Source organism: Pan paniscus, chromosome 1 (assembly GCF_029289425.2).
Source record: "Pan paniscus chromosome 1, NHGRI_mPanPan1-v2.0_pri, whole genome shotgun sequence".
NCBI classification, from domain to species: domain Eukaryota; kingdom Metazoa; phylum Chordata; class Mammalia; order Primates; family Hominidae; genus Pan; species Pan paniscus.
In genome coordinates this window covers 129,089,655-129,109,065 of record NC_073249.2, presented here as the reverse complement: position 1 = coordinate 129,109,065, position 19,411 = coordinate 129,089,655, and the positions used below count along the sequence as shown (strand labels likewise).

General features: G+C 36.2%; 1 long non-coding RNA gene across 1 annotated transcript in view; it reads right to left on the bottom strand.

The window, feature by feature from the left end:
* Positions 1–6,473: 6,473 nt before the first annotated feature.
* The window catches only part of LOC134729602 (uncharacterized), a 30,651-nt gene continuing 17,713 nt past the window's right edge, over positions 6,474–19,411 (bottom strand). The window contains exon 2 of the long non-coding RNA XR_010110825.1: positions 6,474–12,935. This is a non-coding gene — a long non-coding RNA (uncharacterized LOC134729602). The remainder of the gene's footprint in view (positions 12,936–19,411) is intronic.

The window sequence follows — 19,411 nt, the reverse complement described above, 5'->3', positions numbered from 1 at the left end:
ACTCTCTAAACTGCTAAAAACTGAGCTAGGCAGGCGGGGCCAGATAGGAGGGATCCCCGGGCAAAGGTAAAAGCAGTCCGCGCTCCAAGCAACAACTTGCACTTTTTCTTTTCTTCCACAGAAACCCCGCGAGATGTAGATACATTGTTTGAGGGGCAACTGCATTTTCAGGAACTCCTCAAGGATGAAATAGTAAATGTTCCTCCATCCATCCACCAAGTAGGTGGGCGGGGTTTGAGCTGCAGTGGAGGATACCAAAGCACCGGTCTTCTGAGAGTTCACAGCCCCTGCGGGGAGGGGAGGGAGGCGAGCAAAAACATCCACAGCCCGCAGCAGCATACAGGAAGTGCTGCAGGTGGTACATAATCAAGGTTGTCTTTTTGCAGGAAAGTCTCATTTTAATGGTTATTTTTTAAAATATTTTTTATTCTAAAACGTGAAACTCTTTTGAAAAGTTGCTCTTCGTTTTTGCTCTAGAGCTTGCTGAGGAGAAGGGAGAGATTTCCTGTAGAGTTGGTCCCAATCCAGAAAACATTCACCTCGTTTTTTGAGGATATGTGTACTCCAGACCTCTCTCCTTTTCTCCCCGCCCCCCCCCCCACCCCTGTTAGATGCATCCCACCTCTCTTCTACCATAACACTTTCTACTTCCGTTAGGACATTTGCGGCACTCCTTCATGCACTTGGCTAGGTAGTGACACCTTGGAGTCAAGTATTTCTCCCTTATTATTTTTTCATTAGTCCATTCATCGTTTTATTCAACGAATATGTTTATTGAGCATTTTCAATATGCCAGACACAGACACTGTGCTAGGTTCTCCGGATATAGTCTTCAAGAATACACATCACTGTCATGGAGATTATACTCAAAATAAGCAAGTAAGAAAATGTGATGCCTGCTTGTAAGATAAAAGAAAAATAGGACAGAATAACTAGGGTATGGGTACCTTGCGTGGTTGAGAAGGCTTCTCTGAACAAACCATCAGATTACCTTCCAGAACCTGGAAATTACTAAAAGACAGATACATTTTTCTTGAATCAAATATTAACAGACACTAGAAAGTTAAATGGAAACCTTAAAATCATCTTTGACTCCTTTATCCTTATTGCCTCATTTAATCTATGCCCAAACTCTCAGAAGTCAACCTCCTAAATAGATTTTGAATCATTCATTTCTCCATTTTGCTGCATCCACCATGGTCCAAGCTACTGGTATTCTAGCTTCTATTCTTACCTCATATCCATACCAGATTGAGCTTTAGAAAGTATTAACTGGCTCATGCCATACAAAGATACATCCACACACCCAGATACCCATGGTATAAATCCTTCAATGGTCCATTGCAGTCAGAATATAATACAAACTCCCTAGTAACCGCTGAATAACCTGCTCTACTCCGCTTCTCCGCCTCTCTTGCCCTGACTCATTATGTTCCAACCACAAGGTAATCTTCTCATCCTCCATCCACTTCTCTACCTTTGCACATTGCCCTCCACTTGGAGCTCTTCTTCCCCTTCTACTCATCATTTAGGTCTCACTGAAGCCTTTATGATCTAACCCCATCACCAACAAAATTACACCCACTCTGTCTTTTTCATTATATTTCGTCTTCATAGACTTTTCAAATGTTGTTTAAATATTTATTTGAATGTGACTCATTTAATATATGTCTTCTATTTAGAGAGGAAGCTCCAGGAAGAGGGGGCCCATGTGTACTTTTGTTGTTTACTGGATACTCAGTTCCTAGCTCAGGACTGAAGCATAAGAGACCAAGAACACTTGGTGATTGAATGAACAGAGTACATTCGTTTATACACTGGGCAGTTCATTTTAGAAACTTTAGTTTCTCTGCATCACATATTCTCATTGTCCTACTTACTGCTGAGCAATAGGTCACAATATCTATCAATGAATTTGTAGTTAAAATGGGTCAAAATAACTACTTATCTTTTCATGGAGTAATGTTCCAAAGTCAGATGTTCCTGCATCTCCCTACAACCACACCTTACCCACTTACTCTAGATCCTCTTGGAGATATAGAGAGATAGATAAATCTATCTATATCTATTTTTCTATCAGTCTATATATATAAACACACATATAAACACCCAAATACATACATACATATACACACATATGTATATATTGAGAAAAGATATACACACATAAACATATATAAATTTACAAATATAATATATATAATTATAATACATATGATTTCTTCCCCAATTTAATCAGTCAGGTTCAATGTTCAATTTCCTAACTTACAGGGATACAGGCTTATTGCTCTTTCAGGTTACACTTTAACATACATCTTATCAGTTAGCAATTGATAGTTAATTTATGTGTACAAGAATCCAAGTTATCTGTAAGAGTTATACAGTGTATTTTCATATTCGTTTTCTGTTATAATTCTCCTAAACAACTATAGAGGATAAGTCCAAAATATGCTGGTTTTCCAAAGATAAGAGTTTCATCGGTGATAGTCAATAATCAAATATAAAATTTAAATGCTATTTACCATCCCCCCAACTTCATCAAACAGATGTATCCTGTTCTGACATATTAATTAAGGCATCTAATCACATTGCTCACATGCCACACCTATGCTCTGTGATCAGTGATTGAATCTAATAATATTTTAAATTCATTGAAATTGCACATTAAACACAGTTGTACCTGTAAATAATGCAAGCTGTTTAAAGCTTTTACTGCAAATGCATTTGCACCACACTTTTTAAAAGTTGTAAATTATGATGGCGTTTGTCAAGCTGTCCCTCCATCTGGAAGCACAGTGAAATATCAGGTGTTCCACATTAATTTTTTGTAGGCTTTGGAGAGACAGCTTATGTTTGAACCTAATAGCTTACAGTACATAAATGAATATTATTACTACCAAAGTCAGAAGTAGGGCTTATGAGTCATCTTTAATTTCACATCTAAAAAGTTATTCAATATTACAAATTTAGAAACACAATAAAAATTCAGATTTCCATATGCCTTTATTTTCCCTTTGCAGTGTAGCATTAAGAAATTTTTTTTGGTGGGGGACATTTCTTTGAAAATGATTTCCTCCCAAAAAGTCAGAGGCTGAATGATCATGAGGTGCATTTTTTCCACTGTCTGATTTTCAAGGGCCAAATTAATTCCTACCCATGTTGACCAGTAGGATAATGACTAAAGATCAGTTAGGCCCAAATATTTCCAGCATTCCTGTTAAAAAGACCAAAAGGAATACGTTGGTTCATATTTCATGGAACAAACAGTATAATGTGCTCAACTACATGTCTATCATATTGCATATATAGATATGCAGTATATCAGCATGTATTATGTAAATGCCATAAAAAGCACAGATAACACAGAGAAACTACAAACCTCTCCCATAAATTTATTTAGCAATTATTTTTGAGTACAATTGTTTCAGACACTGTCATAAGCATTAGTGACATCTCAGTGGACAATAGAGACATTGTCTCTGTTACCACAAACCTTTAGCCACTAACTGAAAAACAAAAATTGCCGCTTAGTGATTTTAAATGAGTGGTTTAATTGAATGGATTACTATGAGAGTCAGATGTCAAAATGTATGCAATAGTATTTTGTAAATTGAACAGTGTCATATAAATTAAATATTACAAATTTAAACATATAATCTTTCAATGCCCACGTTCCCACGTTCTAGAAAAATGTCATTAATGCATGATTGCCTATGAAAGATTTTGGGTAAAATGCAGTGTAAGGGGAAAGTTTATAGACTTATCTAACTTAAAGTAGGGGGAAAACATCCTTTAGAATGAATGTCCCCTGAAATAATTTGCCTTACTACTTAGGGGTCTTTTCCTTGGCCTTGTTGGTTTCCTCTCACCATCTAATATTGTCATAATTCCAAGAACTGGCATTTAAAGTGGTTTCTTGTTTTATTGCTGGAATTTTATTGTTTTATAATTTCTAGTTCATTTACATTTGAGCAAGTTCTTCATATCCTTGCCTTAAAGTATGTATTTTCCCTTTTGGTTATCTGTAGCAGATGTTATGATGTGCTTCACAGATCACCACCCATCCCCCAACCCATTCAAAACTGAGGCACTCATTCTCTCAGCTCCTGGGAATGTTAGTGGTTGACAGCTGTCTGCTGAGTCCCTCTCTGGAAATTGCCCCTGGCTAAGAGAGCCATCTCACTCGAAGTTCAAGCCCTTTCCTGGGGTAGCGGATATCCAATGACAGTTGATGTGGGAATTTAAAGGCTGGGCCCTTGCCTCAATTCAAGACATCTTTTAGGGGCCATCCCACCTTCAGAGGTCCCTCAAGGGATTAGCTGGGACATATGTTGGGACGTCTGTAGAGTTCAGCTTCTCCCTTTGCCCATCCTGCTTCATTTCCTTGCTCTCACTGGGCCTCATCCAGACAGCACTGAATAATGAATATACTTCCTGCACACACATTTCTATTGCAAAGTCTGCTTCCTAGTGAACCTAAGCTGCATTGTTACCTCTGTATATGAATTAACAAATAGTCTATACTGCATGTAAAATGTACATGCTTAATTATCATCATGCCTGGACATAAAAATTAACTCATATTTTTAAATCTCATCATTTATTTCATTGTTCTGAGATGTTTCTGTATTTGTTCATTCATTCTTATCACTGATAATTATGTGCCGAACACATGCTAGGTTCAGTGGAAAACACTAGAGGTACCGTGATGAGCAAAATAAAAGTGAACTCTTATTCTCCTGTGCTTTGCAGATTAGTTAGGGAGATGGACATTTGCAAAATAATCACACAAAAATATATTTACTGCAAATGGCAACATCAATGAAAAACAAAAGGCTGTTATAGTAGAGGGCCCTGAGAAATCAATGGAGTCCTTGAGGTAATGGCCTTACTGCTGAGACCTAAAGGACAACGTAAGAGTTAAAAAGGCAAAAGGAGGTTATTAAAAGACTTCCGGGAAAGGAGAGCAAAGTGTAAAAGCTCCAGGGTCAGAGATATCCAACAGGGAAAGAAGGCCCTGATGGCTGGAGTTTAAGCAACTAGTGGGAGAGTGACCCAGGGTAAAGCTGCAAGATAAGCATGCCATGTTTTATTTAGTCTTTGTTTAGGGTTTTGAACTTTATTCTATAAGAAATGGGAAGCCATGAAGGTTTTTTAAAGTAGAAGAATGGTATGATCAAGTGTGTATTTTGAAGTATTACTCTGATTGCAATGTATGTGTAATTGCATATTCATATACTCACTTGGTTGAATGTGTGAAAATCAACCAAGGCAAGTGATTTCTGGAGATGGGCTCAGTCATTTCCTATGCATGCTAGCCTGGGTGGTAATCATAAGTGCCATTAGAAACCAAAATAGTACATTTCTACCATATATTAACACCGTTGCAATTTAGCATGTTGTGGCACTTAAAAGGCAGATCTCTGTTTTTAATCAGAGGCCAGAAAGAAAAACCTACACTCCAGAAGGATTTCCCTCTCTCAGTCACTGGCTCTCATTCTGTTTTCCTACATAAAATTATAATCATCAATTTTTAATCATCTGAATAATGAACGATGTGCTGTTCTTGTTCTGCAGTTTGTTTTCTTGATTTCCACTACCCCTACCCCTACACTACCCCTACACTGTAAGATCCTTGATAATTTTTAATGGGTCTTATCTTTTTATCCTCCATGCCTAACATAGTACCTAGTACATAGCAGGTAAATAAATATTATGAATAACTATCACATTTTTATCTTAAAACTTCATTGCAGATCATTATTTAGCATTACTGTTTTTCAACATAGCAGAGAGTATAGAAAGCCTAAGGGGAAAAGATTTCCAGTGATATACAAATAGATAAAGGGCATCAATGGCCAACTCACAAAAAAGGGAATACAAGCAGTTAATGAAAATGTGAAAATTGAGTCAACCCAATCAGTAATCAAAGCAATGTCAAAAAATTATAATGACATAGAGTTTTTCACACATCAAACTGGCAAAGATTTTTTAAGGAAATGAAGGTGCAATAAAATTAACAGGTTCATAAGATTCCATAATGAGTAAAAACTTAGTATAGTATATAGGCAGGGCAGTTGAGCAATACATAGCTTTCTTAGTCTATTTGGCTGCCATAACAAAATACCATGAAGTGGTTAGCTTATAAACAGACATTTACTGCTCCCGATTCTGGAGGTTGGGAAGTCCAAGATTAAAACATTGGCAAATTTGGTGTCTGGTGAGCACCCACCCTCCGGTTCATGGATGATGCCTTCTCGCTGTGTCCTCAGATGGCAGAAGGGACAATGCAGCTCTCCAGGTTGCTTTAATAAGGGCACTAATCCCATTTATGAAAGTTCTGCCCTCATGATCTAATCACCCCTCAAAGGGCCCACCTCATAATATCCTCACATTGGTGATTAGGTTTTAACATGTAAATTTTGGGAGGACACAAACATTCAAACCATAGCAATAGCCAAACGGTAAATATGTGCATTCTCTGAGTCATCAACTTTATTTCTGATTTTTTTAAGAAAACAATATTCTTTTTGCAAGATGTATCCAAAAATATGTTCATTCTGAAGTTATTCATGCAAAAATAAAACAGCATATATGCCCTACAACAGGTGACTGATTGATAACTGATTATTAATAACTGACATTGGCCGGGCATGGTGCCTCATACCTGTAATTCCCGCACTTTGGGAGGCCAAGGCAGGCAGATCATGAGGTCAAGAGATCGAGACCATCCTGGCCAACATGGTAAAACCCTGTCTCTACTAAAAATACAAAAATTAGCTGGGCATGGTGCTGCGTGCCCGTAGTCTCAGCTACTCGGGAGGCTGAGGCAGGAGAATTGCTTGAACCCCGGAGGCGGAGGTTACAGTGAGCTGAGATTGCGCCACTGCACTCCAGCTTGGCAACAGAGTGAGACTCCATCTCAATAAAAAATACATAAATAACTGACATTAATCTGGTGAATTCATAATTCAACTTTATGCAGCATTAGAAATGATGTTGTAGAAGAATATTAACAGAAAAAAACATGGGTAATTATATATATAAATATATATATAAAGAATATATATCAATAAATCAAATAACATGATATAAGATCTAAATATTCATGGACAAGTAACAAACACATATTAGTTAATTATACAAAAAAGTAAAAGTTGTTTTACAAGCTCCATTGCACTCTGAGCAGATAGACCAATACAAAAACCTTTTATAAATGTGTATGTTTGTGCATGCAGGGTAAAAACCTCATTACTCCCACCCTTGATACATATTAGGTATTCTGTAATTTTTTTATATGAAGTGTTTTACATGAAAAGCTGAATACCAAATTTGTCTATAATCTATAGTCCATTATTAGCAAAATAATTATCATCAGTCTGGAGCAAATTATTTTTAAGAGTTATAGAAATTGGCAAGTAGCACAAACTCCTTAAGCTTTAACTAGGCAAAATAATCTAAATATGTGGAGAATGTTCTATTATAAGATAGTTGTTTGAATGTTTTGATTTATTTAATCTATGAAACAGCAATCCTGTCAGTCTCTCACTCCAAACCCATCATGTCTTCCCATTTCACTCAGTAGAAAAATTGTACAATGGCCTGCAAGACATGTATGTATATATCTAGCTTTTTGTTTCTTCTCTCCTTCTCATTCCTGCTATTCTTGTTTACTCCAACTCCACCCACAGAGATTTTTCCACTTGCTCTTCCCTCTGTCTGCATTGATATTCCACACTAGGTATTTCAACAGATAGCCCTTCATCAGCTTCAAGCACTTGCATAATGACCACCTTCTCAGTAAGGTCTTCTCGAATACCATATTTAAAATTGCAGCTCACATTTCTCACATTCACTACCCCCCTTTTCCTATTTTATTTTTCTCCCTAGCAATAGAATACAAATGACATTCTATTTGTTTTAGTGATGTGTGCGCTCATTGCCTGCCTTCTCCTAATAGAATGTAAGTTCCCTGAGGCTGTTTTGTTCACTGCTGTATCATCAGTGTCTGAACCAGTGCCTAGCATATTGTAGATGCTCAATAAATGTTTTTGAAAAAACTCATGAAACAGATTGTAGGTTATAGTCTCTTTTCATACTTATGTATTAGCATTTAATATTCTACATTTATGTGTCTGTCTCATCCACCAGACAGAACTGTTTAAGGGCAAGGACTACACCTTACTAATCTTTGAATCACTCAGTTTAGACAGTGTCTGGATTTAAGTAGATGTGCTCTAAATATATGTTGATTGAACAAGCAAATGGAATAAAAATCAACATGTTTGTGTACTTTCCCAAAAGCACCCACCTCGGTGCATCTTTAGGTATTCAAAAATTGAAATTTATCATGTTTGTCAATCAGAGAAACTCTAAGCTAAGAGCTTGCTCTGAAACACATTTCTCATTCTTGTCTTAACAACTCACTTGACAATATTTGATAAATACAGTCATTTGTGCAAAGGACCTTGGTATTTCCAATAAATTTGAAAATATTTCCCATTTCCTTGTATCTTTCCTTCAACATGTTCAAATAGTTTAATTTGTTTTGTTGTTTCAAATATTCTGAGCAGTTTCTTCTCCATTTATTAAAAATTTTATTAAATTTTAAAGAATATTCACATCTTATTTGCAGAATTTAAGGGAAAGATTATTTGGTATTTTGTGTCTTAAACAGAATAACCATTCTGAAAGTATTTTGACAATCTTTTGGAAGAACCGATATATTACGTGCTGATGCCATTGTATGTGTTGTGTATATATAGATATATACATGTATGTCTGTATGTATATTTTAAATCATCCATCATACTTTTCCCAATTGTTGCTTAAAATGAGTCATCACTAGATTCATTAATTCAACTATCTTGTTTTAGGCTTCAATGAAAAGAGCTTATAGATTTTTCCTTTTTTTTATTTATTTTTCTTTTCTGGGGGTTGGTGTTGCGGGTGCTGATTACTATCACTCTTCCAAGTAGCACAAATACATTTCACAATGTGAACTTTGATAAATGTCCAAATGGATTTTAAAACTAAGCAAATTGAACCACTTTTTGAGTCCCATAATTTATTCCAGCCATCTGTGTCACACACACGTTTGTTTCTTAAAGGCTTTATACATTTTTTAATTTTTTTGCCCATCTTCCAAACCAGCAGCACCTTAGGATGTAACAGCATTAACATATTTCAAGATTGACTTTGACCCCCTGAAGAATATAATAAGAAGAAAAATGAGAAACATTTTTCAACTTAACTATTTTCAATTTGGAGATTAAAAAGTATAGAACCAAAAACATTCTTTTGGCATGATACTTTCTATTTAAAGGCCACCAAATGTTTCTTTCTGAGAGATTGTATTGAGTGGTTAGGATCTTGGCATCCACTATTGTTCTAGGGAAAGATTTTCCTGGCCCACACTTGTTGTTCCTGGATAATGAATGACTAGAGTATATGGACAGAGCCACCTTCCCATCTGTACTAGCTTTAAAAACCATTGATTGCTGTGTTGCATCCTCTGTTGAACCATGCATGCTTAATCATTAATTTTACTTAGAGCTAATAAAAATAGCTGACTTTATTGATCATCTACTGTATGCCCAGGACATTACACATGATCTTTTATTTAATTACCACAATAATCTGAAATTAAAAATGTAGAAACTGACACTTATGTATTGTATTGGAGTTTCAGATACCTAATTTCTTTCTTGGGGGTGGTAGGTAGGAGTTATTGAAACACCACCACAATATCATGAATTTTATTTATTTATTTTAAGTGCAGTATACTTTATAAACAGCATTTTTTGGTTTTATAAACGTCCAAATGGATTTTATTTTGGTTTTATTCATGGAACTAACATTTAGAGTTCCTATTTTGCTAAGCAATTTATTAGACATTGTATATTAATTATCATATAATTAAGAAAATCGAGGCTTCACAATGTTAATGCTGTATCTTCACAAGACTAATGGGTGGCAGATCTTGGATTCTTGCCCAGGACTCCTTCAGTCAATACCTTCTATTTTACATGTCTGCCTTGAAATAGAGTAATGTGTTCCCTTACAGAATTTTTCTATTTTGCTGTTCTATTCTAGTCTAATCTGTGACCTATGAGAATCCTGATTAAAGAATGATAATATCTATTTCATGGTTTTTCCTTGTTACAGTAAGAAACAAACATATGTATATACCTATTATGTATGACTAAATATATTACATGTATCATGCACATCCTAAATAAATATGTATAGTTGTAATTGTTACGCATAGTAAATCCATGCCTACGCGATGAGTTGTATCACAGATTTTCACAGAAATATAATGTGTTAAATACTTTGTCATCTTCCTCTCATCATTTTAACTAAGCTAAATTGCTAAACATAGAACATAAATTTCTAATCAACTTGTATGTGCTTTGATACAAGAAGCAATTCATACTTTAAAGTAGATTTTTCTGGGCATAAGAAAAATTTGACTAAAGTGATAAAAATAGGGAATGATAAAAGAGTTTCAGATTCTTTAGCTTAGAGAAGACAAAGCTGGCTAAGCTTGAATAAATTATTGTATTCAAATAGTTTTTATCAGAATAGTGAGCAGTTGTTTTCTATTTTGACATCAGGTCATGAAATAGGTTTAATAAATTGAGACAATGTAATTGGATATAAAAAATAACTTCTTTATGTCAAAGATAAAATATTAGCGTGGACTACCAGGGATGATATGAAGTCTTTATCCTGGAAATCTGAACAAAGAACATAAACAGCCATTTATCCCAGCTGCAAAAAGCAAGCTGATGGACAATGTGATCCTTAATAGTCTTTTCTAATATTTTGTTTTTATAGACATCATAACTTTTTCTTCTCTTTCCTTTCACATATCCCTGCCTTTTATGATAATAGTACCTTAAAGCAGGAGCAATTTCTGATTTTTATTTTTAAACATACTGACTATAAGATATTAACTGCAATTTCTCTTTTACGTTAAATTTTCAATAAGTGAAAATGGTAATATATTAGCCAGTTCTTCAGGAAAAATGCAGATTTCAAGGTAGGTCACATTTCTACTATATCCCATAACATACATACAGCAATTAGATTGATGGTTGAAAAACATATTTACATCATAACACTCTCCTGTTAACCTATCAATGGATTCTCATTAAAATTAAAGTAAAGCACACATTACTTAAATTGGCTTACAATGACTATACCTCTGTGTATCTGTGATCTCATGTCATCTCCATTTTACTCCAGCTTATACCACGTCAGCCACTGTGGCTTTACTATTTATCCAGCATATTAATTCTAAGCTCTTTCTATTATTTGTACTTGGATGAATATCAAAATGGTACAGAGCAGGCAACTATTCAATGATGTTGGATCAGGATCTTCCTTAAGTAGGAAAAAGCAGGTGCAAAGTCATCGACTTCCCTTTCCATCATTTTCCCCTGAATATGAATAGGTACATATACACATCAATGCCTATCAGTTTCTCCTGATCGTTTTCTTTATTCTATATACACTGACTTTGTATCTATATCTGTATACTTGTATATTGTCAGTTTCTTCTTCTCTACCATGAGTATTGTGTGTTCTTTGCTGTGTTGCCTACACCTAGAATGGTGCCTGGCACATGATAGACACTTAATAAATAAACCTTTCACTTCACTTTCAATTTAAAAGTAGATATTATTTCTGCAATGTCAAAATATGATGAAAATATTGTTTATAGTTGTGACTATAGTCGAAGTCAATATATTTGTGAGTGAATATTATACTTTCCATCCATATAGTTTGTCATCATGGAAAGAGAGCCGTAGTCTAAAGGTGAAGTGGGAAGTACAATTTGCAAAAATCATTACCATTCCTTTCTAAATCCAAATCAAGGCTTATTGTCTTTGGGTAAACATGTATTATTTAAGAAACTTATACTGAAGTTCTTCTCTCCATATAAGAAAACGTTTTCTGTTAAAAAGATGTGATTCTCTGATGTGAGAAGAATTTATTCCATTCCTTATCTGAGAATTTCATTACCATTTGCATGTTGCCTGGAATACAAATTGTACTGAGTAATCAATCATTGTTTAATTGCCGCTCAAGTAAACCCTTGTAATCAGACTTGCTATAAAAATGTTAAGGTGTGCAAAAAGCATAAGGTGGCATTTTCCCCTCCTTCTTATTATGCCTGTGTAACTTCCATTAATACTAATAGGAGGCACAGCTGGTCGTCAACAGGAGATTACAGGTTGCTGTTTAAATCATATCTTATTTTTATAACTTGGCAAGATTTATGTATTGAAATCAGGTGGCCAGATTTTTGCTGTTGTTAAGAAATCTTTGAAAGAATGAGATTGGGGGGTGGGAATTGGGTCTCACATTTTTTATTTTAGGAATATAAAGACTCAAAATCCAAGCAGCAGCTTGTCCTTATACAGCAAGTCTGTCTTATTCTTTAGCACCAGCTGGAGTCCCGTTTCTAATTTGCTGTGAAGAATTAAGTGATTTGAGACCCATACCCTGGAGTATTTGACCTCCAATGTCAACCAGCTAGCTTGCAATTCCCTTGGCTGGAAAGTTTCTCCAGAATTGATTTGAACTAACATCAGTTAAAACACTCTGAAATATGGTAGTAAATATCATTGCAAATCTGAGTATGACTTTATAGCCGTGAAAATAAACACACTGTAGAATATTAAAGAAAAGAGTTTAGGAGCATGGAGAGCCTTGAGGATCAGAAATGTTGTGGCAATAGAACGATTCACCTCAGTGTCGTCAGTTTAAGTCTGGCACAGTTGGTTGGCTACACTGTCTGAAGATGGTTGTTTGTAGCATATGTTAACTGTGCCAGTGCTTGCAAATTCATTTCATAGGGTTCAGGTCCATTTGTCATAAAACAGTTATTCCTGTTATTTTCAATTGCCACAGTGTTGACAATCCTAGAGGAGAATAGAAGGACTAATAAGAACAAAGTTAATGCAGTATCTTCGTTATCCCAAGCACAAGCCAGTCTCCTTTCCCCCAATCTTCATTTTCTCATGCTGTTGGCCTCACTCACCTAGATTCTCTCCATTTTTTTTCTCTATACTTAATCTAGTCCTTTAAATTATCTAATGCATTCCTTCTCCCTCTCCATGAAACTTCTCCCAGTTATTCCTGTTACTGGTAGATTTCTATCATTCCTGAACTTGGTTGGTACCAACGACCTGAAATTAGATATAATACCAGTGCAACTAAGTAATAAGGTCAATAGTGCTGGAAGGATTGGTAGGTAGGAGGACACTGTGGTAGCCAGAAGAATAAATATCAATGTCCCCATAACTCTTTTGAAACTCCTCAGTCCTTATTCTCTCTTCATTTTTTCTTTTTCCAGCTTTCATCTCAGTTAATTAACCACATCATATGAAACCATATCCTGCTCCTCACCCTGAAATCTCTGGCTGCTCACCCTAGAAACACCACCTGCTAACAACCTGCAGTGCTGATATCCATCTTTGGCCACCACCTATCCTAACTTGCTGGAATAGCACCCTATGCCAAGAAGGGTACAAAAAACGTATACGGAAGTAAGTCCTACCCACATGAGACAATAAAATGGACGGATGAGAAAGTGGATAGAAAGTGCCAGGCGTTAGTTGAGATCAAAACGTGTTAAGTGCAGCTGGGCATGGTAGCTCACATCTGTAATCCCAGCACTTTGAGAGGCTGAGATGGGAGGATTGTCCAGGAATTCAAGACCAGCTGGGACAACATAGTGAGACCTGTCTCTACTAAAAATTATAAAAAATAAATAAATAAACCAGGTGTGGTGGTGCATGCCTGTATTCCTAACCACTGGAGAGACTGAGGCAGGAGAATTGTTTAACCCCAGGAGTTCCGGGCTTCAGTGAGCTATGATCACCACTGCACTTCAGCCTGGGTGATAGAGCAAGACCCTGTCTCAAAACAAAACAAAACAAAACTCCCAGGTGTTAAGTGTGCATTCTGGTTGGAAAATAATTAAATAGCGATTACCTTTCACAACCAATTTCCTACATATATTACTTTCATATGTTTATTGAGGTACTTGGTGTATCTAATACTATTTTTCAAGTATACTGTGAGTTAATTTAGCTTTATGCCTTTGTGTAATTTCCAACCTTGAACTTGCATGTTTTTTTCCCCATGAGTAAAACGATATGATGCGACTGAGTAACAAAAATAGCCACCATTTATTGAGAGATTATGTTATGCCACACACTCCTTTAAGTGCATGATGTACATTATACATACTCATATGATACTTAATTATCAATCCAGAAGATATTATTATGCTTATTTTACAGTTCAGGAGAATGGGCCTCTAGGAGTTTAAGTTCCTTGACCCAAGACACTACCTAGTTAGGCACATTAAAGACCTAGCCTGAGATTCTGTCACAATACATCAAATTTGTTGCAAGAAAATATTATGTTTGTGCATTCAACTCAGTGCTTTATCATATATAGTGGAAAAAAGGAAGGCTGTTTATATGCTATTGTACACCAATTCTTGCTTGTTTAAGTCTTTTGTTACTAGGTCAGATTTTGAGTGTAATATTCCAGTAATTGATATATGCACTTCTTGTTCGTCCTTCACATCGCATGACACCTCATGGTACACTGAATAAATGTTCAACAAATAAATGCATGTGGCTTTGATTTGATGTTCTGATAAAATTGTGGGATCTTGTTATTCCTTTTATTTTCAATTGCCACAGTGTTGCAATCCTAAAGAAGAATTGAAGGACTAATAAGGACAGAGTTAGGGTAGCAGCTTTCAGGGATGTGAGGTTTGAACCCCTTGGTTTAAAATTGAAAGAAAAATTTTTCCTACCTCCTATTACACTACCTAAGACCGTATGCAGTACACATCCTGGTTTTCTAGTAATGAAGTTTTAAGAAATATGTGATCACTTTCATTCACATTTTTTTTCTGAATATGTGATAAAATCATAAAACACAAAACATTAAAGGGGAAAATACAAAATACTCATAATTGTACTATCAACATTTGAATTTATATCAATTTATGGAAATTTTGATTTGTTATCTTTTTTACTTAACTTGAAATGTGATTTTTAGTAGATTCATATTATTCTAAATTTTGGATGTTCCCTAAAATATTAATATGTGTAGGCTAGGTTATGCTACAATAACAAATCACTCCAGAAATTTCAGAGGCTTAATGCGACAAAGGTGTATGTCTTGCTCACGTTACATATCCCATGTGGGCTGGTAGAAAGCTTCTGCTCTATACAGATACACAGGGACTTGAGCCGCCAGAGGTTGCAATTTCTTTTGATTATACCTTCAGGAACATATGGCCTCCTCAGTCCAAGTGGTTATAAAGATGCAGAAATTTCTCACCTCAAAGTAAAATACTTAAATAAGAAATGACATATGTCACTTCTACTCATAGTTCAATGGCCAGAACAAGTTGCATTACAGTGCCTAATTGTAAGGGGTCTGCAGACTATAAAGGAACACATGGGATATTTTATGTAATTAACCCTCCTCAATTTCTTTCTTAAATAGATGTCCCTCAGTTTTATATTTAGCAGTGTTTTCTCAAAAGTTCGGGGTATAAAGAAAGGCATCCTTCCTTTTTTCAAGTGTTAATAAATCTGTAATAGTTACTAGCCTTTAGACTTCAGACTTAGGTTCACTCAAAATATAACTTACGTGTTCTATAATAAAAGTTGATTTCTATTTTGAATCCTCAATCAGCCAAGTGGCAAAACAAAATCTCAGCCAATCTAATACTTCTTCTCCCATTCACCTAGAGTTTCTTCTAAATTTAGGGGATAGCAAAGTGCCCATATTTCAGGCAGGAGAGTGAGGCACCTGGGCCCTAGTCATTTGCATGTTCCAGTGTGGTGACTGATGAGATGAGCATCACCCATTCTATGTGCTGGTCCATCTGCATGAGTACAAGAAGCTTCTGTTTCCTAAAGACAAGACTCTCAAAGCGTTGTGTTCTCTCTCAGTTGCTGCTGTGCCAGTGTGGGCCTCATATTCTGCTCTGAATGTGTCAAAGATGGGGTGCTGGCAAGGGGATGTAAAACATCAGGGCTCAGATTCTTTTCTCAGAGTCCCAATAGTGACTAGTTTTTTTCCCTTGATAGGGAGGATAGGAAGTGTAGAAATTGGCTGATTGCATATTCTCCCAAATCTTACAATGTACCGTAACTTCAGGTTTTGAAATCAAGACGCTAAAATTTGACTTTTCTAAAACTTGTCTTCTGTTTTAATAACTCTCAGCTGAAGCTATGATCCCACTGACTGAGTAGAGGCAAAAATGAGGAAAAAAAGTTGAAAAATGCATACCTTTCCTCAAAATATCATTCTATGAAAGAGATACATATATATGTTTGTGTATGTAAATATGTGTGTGTGTGTGTGTGCGTGTGTGTGTATTTGTTGTTGTTGTTCACATTGAAAGAGATAATGCTGCCTACCAAACTAATAAGTCCTTTCCTGGAGAAATTGCCAAACCTGCTGACTAACTACTCAGGTTTCCTGTGGGTAAGGTGGTCATCTTCTGCACCATGCAACTATATTATCTAATAAAACCTGACTATCCAGTGTTTATTTGCAATCCCAGAGCCAAAATTCTTCTTTAATAATATGCATCCCAATCATATTCTTAACTTAGTATTTTACCTGGAGGCTTAGGTGTTCCCAGAAATACATTTTTAAAATGTATTTTAGAGGTGCTGGTGATGGGATAGGGGATTATTATTTGTGCTCATTTGCTGGTTAGCTGTGGCTTTAGAAGAGCCATTTTGTCTGTCATTGGAGGAAGGTGACTCACTTCTTGTAAATGTAATTCCCTCCCTTTCTACATCCAGTTTCCAAGAAGGAAGACTCGCCACTGTGTTTCTAATGAGTCATTTTTTAATCATGCTGCCCATCAAGCAAAGATAGATGAATAGATTATTTTTTCATTTTTGTGTATAGTTTTGCAACCCAATAAGCACTTCTTCTTGAGACATTAATCCACTTCATGAGAGAGAACAGGACCAGGATAGTGGAGGGCTTATGTTTTGGGAGGCAGTTGGAGTGGGTGGGGTTAATGAGAGAGTTTCCTGTTTGGGAAATGGGAAGGAGTGGAAAGGAGAAAGGAAGTACAAGTTCCACAGAGTAGAGGCCCCCTGAATATGTAGGTTCATAGAAGGAGAAGCCTCTGTGGGTCCCTGTAAAGACTTAGCACTCAATTTCGCTGTTTCAAGGATCTTGGCGAGTGTCTCTCACAACTAAGCCAGGAAAAGAGGAAGTTCATCTTCCACGGGAGCCACAGCCATCATAAAATGTTAGAGTGGAATGACCAGCAAAAGAGTGGAAAATGCAGTGGAAGAGTAAAGTTTAATAGTGACAGTGTATAATCCCTAGACGATCCCTCTACTTTTAATAGACTTTTAATTTTAGAATAGTTTTAGATATAGAGAAAAGTTTCGAAGATAGTACAGAGAGGTCCTATTCATCTCACACTCAGTTTCCATTATTATACCTTTTTACATTAGTATGGTACGAATATTACATTCATGAACCAATGTTAGTCCATTATCATTAACTAAGTTCCTACTTTACTCAGGTTTCCTTGGCTTTTACCTAATAGATTTCACTCGTGCAGGATCCCACCAGTGTACCATACTACATTTACTGGACATGTCTCTTTAGGTTCCTTTTCGCTGTGGCAGTTTCTCAGATTGTCCTTGTTTTTGATGACCTTTGAGTAGTACTATTCAGATATTTTGTAGAATCCCTTAATTAGATTTGTCTGGTATTTCTTAATGATTAGATTGGCTAAAGATTTTTAGGAGGAAGACCTCAGAAGGAAACTTCCATTTTTATCCCATCATAATACAAGTGTGTGCTAGCAATATGATTTATCACTGTTGATATTAAATTTGTTCACCTGGCTGAGATATTGTTTGTCAGGTTTCTCCACTATAAAATTACTCTCTTCTTCTATTTCTTTTCATAGTGTATTTTTTAGAGTGAAGTCCCTTATGAGAAGACCACAAATAATCATTAGAAATAAGAAAGATCAGCGGGGCGCAGTGGCTCATGCCTGTAATCCTAGCAGTTAGGGAGGCCAAGACGGGTGGATTCCCTGAGCTCAGGAGTTCAAGACCAGCCTAGACAACATGGCAAAACCCTGTCTCCACTAAAAATAGAAAAAAATTAGCTGGGTGTGGTGGTGCGTGCCTGTAATCCCAGCTACTCGGGAGGCTGAGGCAGGAGAATCACCTGAACCCAGGAGGTGGAGGTGGCAGTGAGCCAAGATCATGCCATTGTAGTCCAGCTTGGGCGACAGAGTCAGACTCTGTCTCAAAAAAAGAAAAAAAAATAATAAGAAAGATCAGTGGTGGTAGGGAGGAGTGACCAGATTGGAGAATAATATAAAATAAGTAGAGTTTGATTTGTGCTTTGAAAAAAAGGTAGGGTTTGGATATGTAGTAGGGACAGAGGATGGGGAGTTGTGCTCCCCCTCCTTATAGCCAAGTACCTACATAGATTATTTGGAATTCCGCATAAAAGCTCTGTTTATTCTCCCGTATTTATTTACTTATTCAATTATTTATTTATATTAATATGGACTGATGGATGTTTATTTTATACTTTGAGTTATAATCCACACTACTTTTTTTTTATTGTTGCTCAAATTTTTCCAGCATTTGACATTGAGAGCTTTTTCATTTGGCTCCAGTGTCCCTTTGATATGCCTCCTTCACTCATCATTATGTGTCTGTGTTTGTGTCTCTGTGTGTGTGTATGTGTGTTTTAACACTTCCTTACTTTTTGGCACTACAATATGCCCCAAGCTTATCTTGTATATTCCTAGCCTCAGTTTTGGAATCAACCATTTTCCCAGGTAACTTGCTTCCTTCAATTGGAGAAATGTACATTAGAAACAAAGATCTGGGCACTAGGTGTGCTTATTGCTATTGGAGTGTCATTTTTCTAGGTCTTCTCAGCTGACAGAGCAAAAACAAATTTATGTATACTAACCCTTGTGTGCACACTTATCTGTAAATATTTCCATAATCCGCTGTAATATATAGAGGAAATTAAATAATGTGCTAAATTAAACATGAGTTCATACTAATGTCTCTAACTTTAACCCATTGCCACATTGATCATTCTAACCACCCCTAGTGTTTTTATAACTTCCCACTCCAACAGTGAGAAACCTGGCTTCCACCATCCATTTACTTAATTCTTCAGTTCCAGTGTATATGTATGGTAGTGTCAGAATTGTTAAGCCATAACCCTGCGGGAAACAACTTTGTCAACTATACTACATTGCTTAGGTACCGTGTCTTTTGTCACTAGCTTTGTGGACTCCACAAACTTCTGAAGTTGCTTCCATCAGTACCTTTCTCCCTACTTT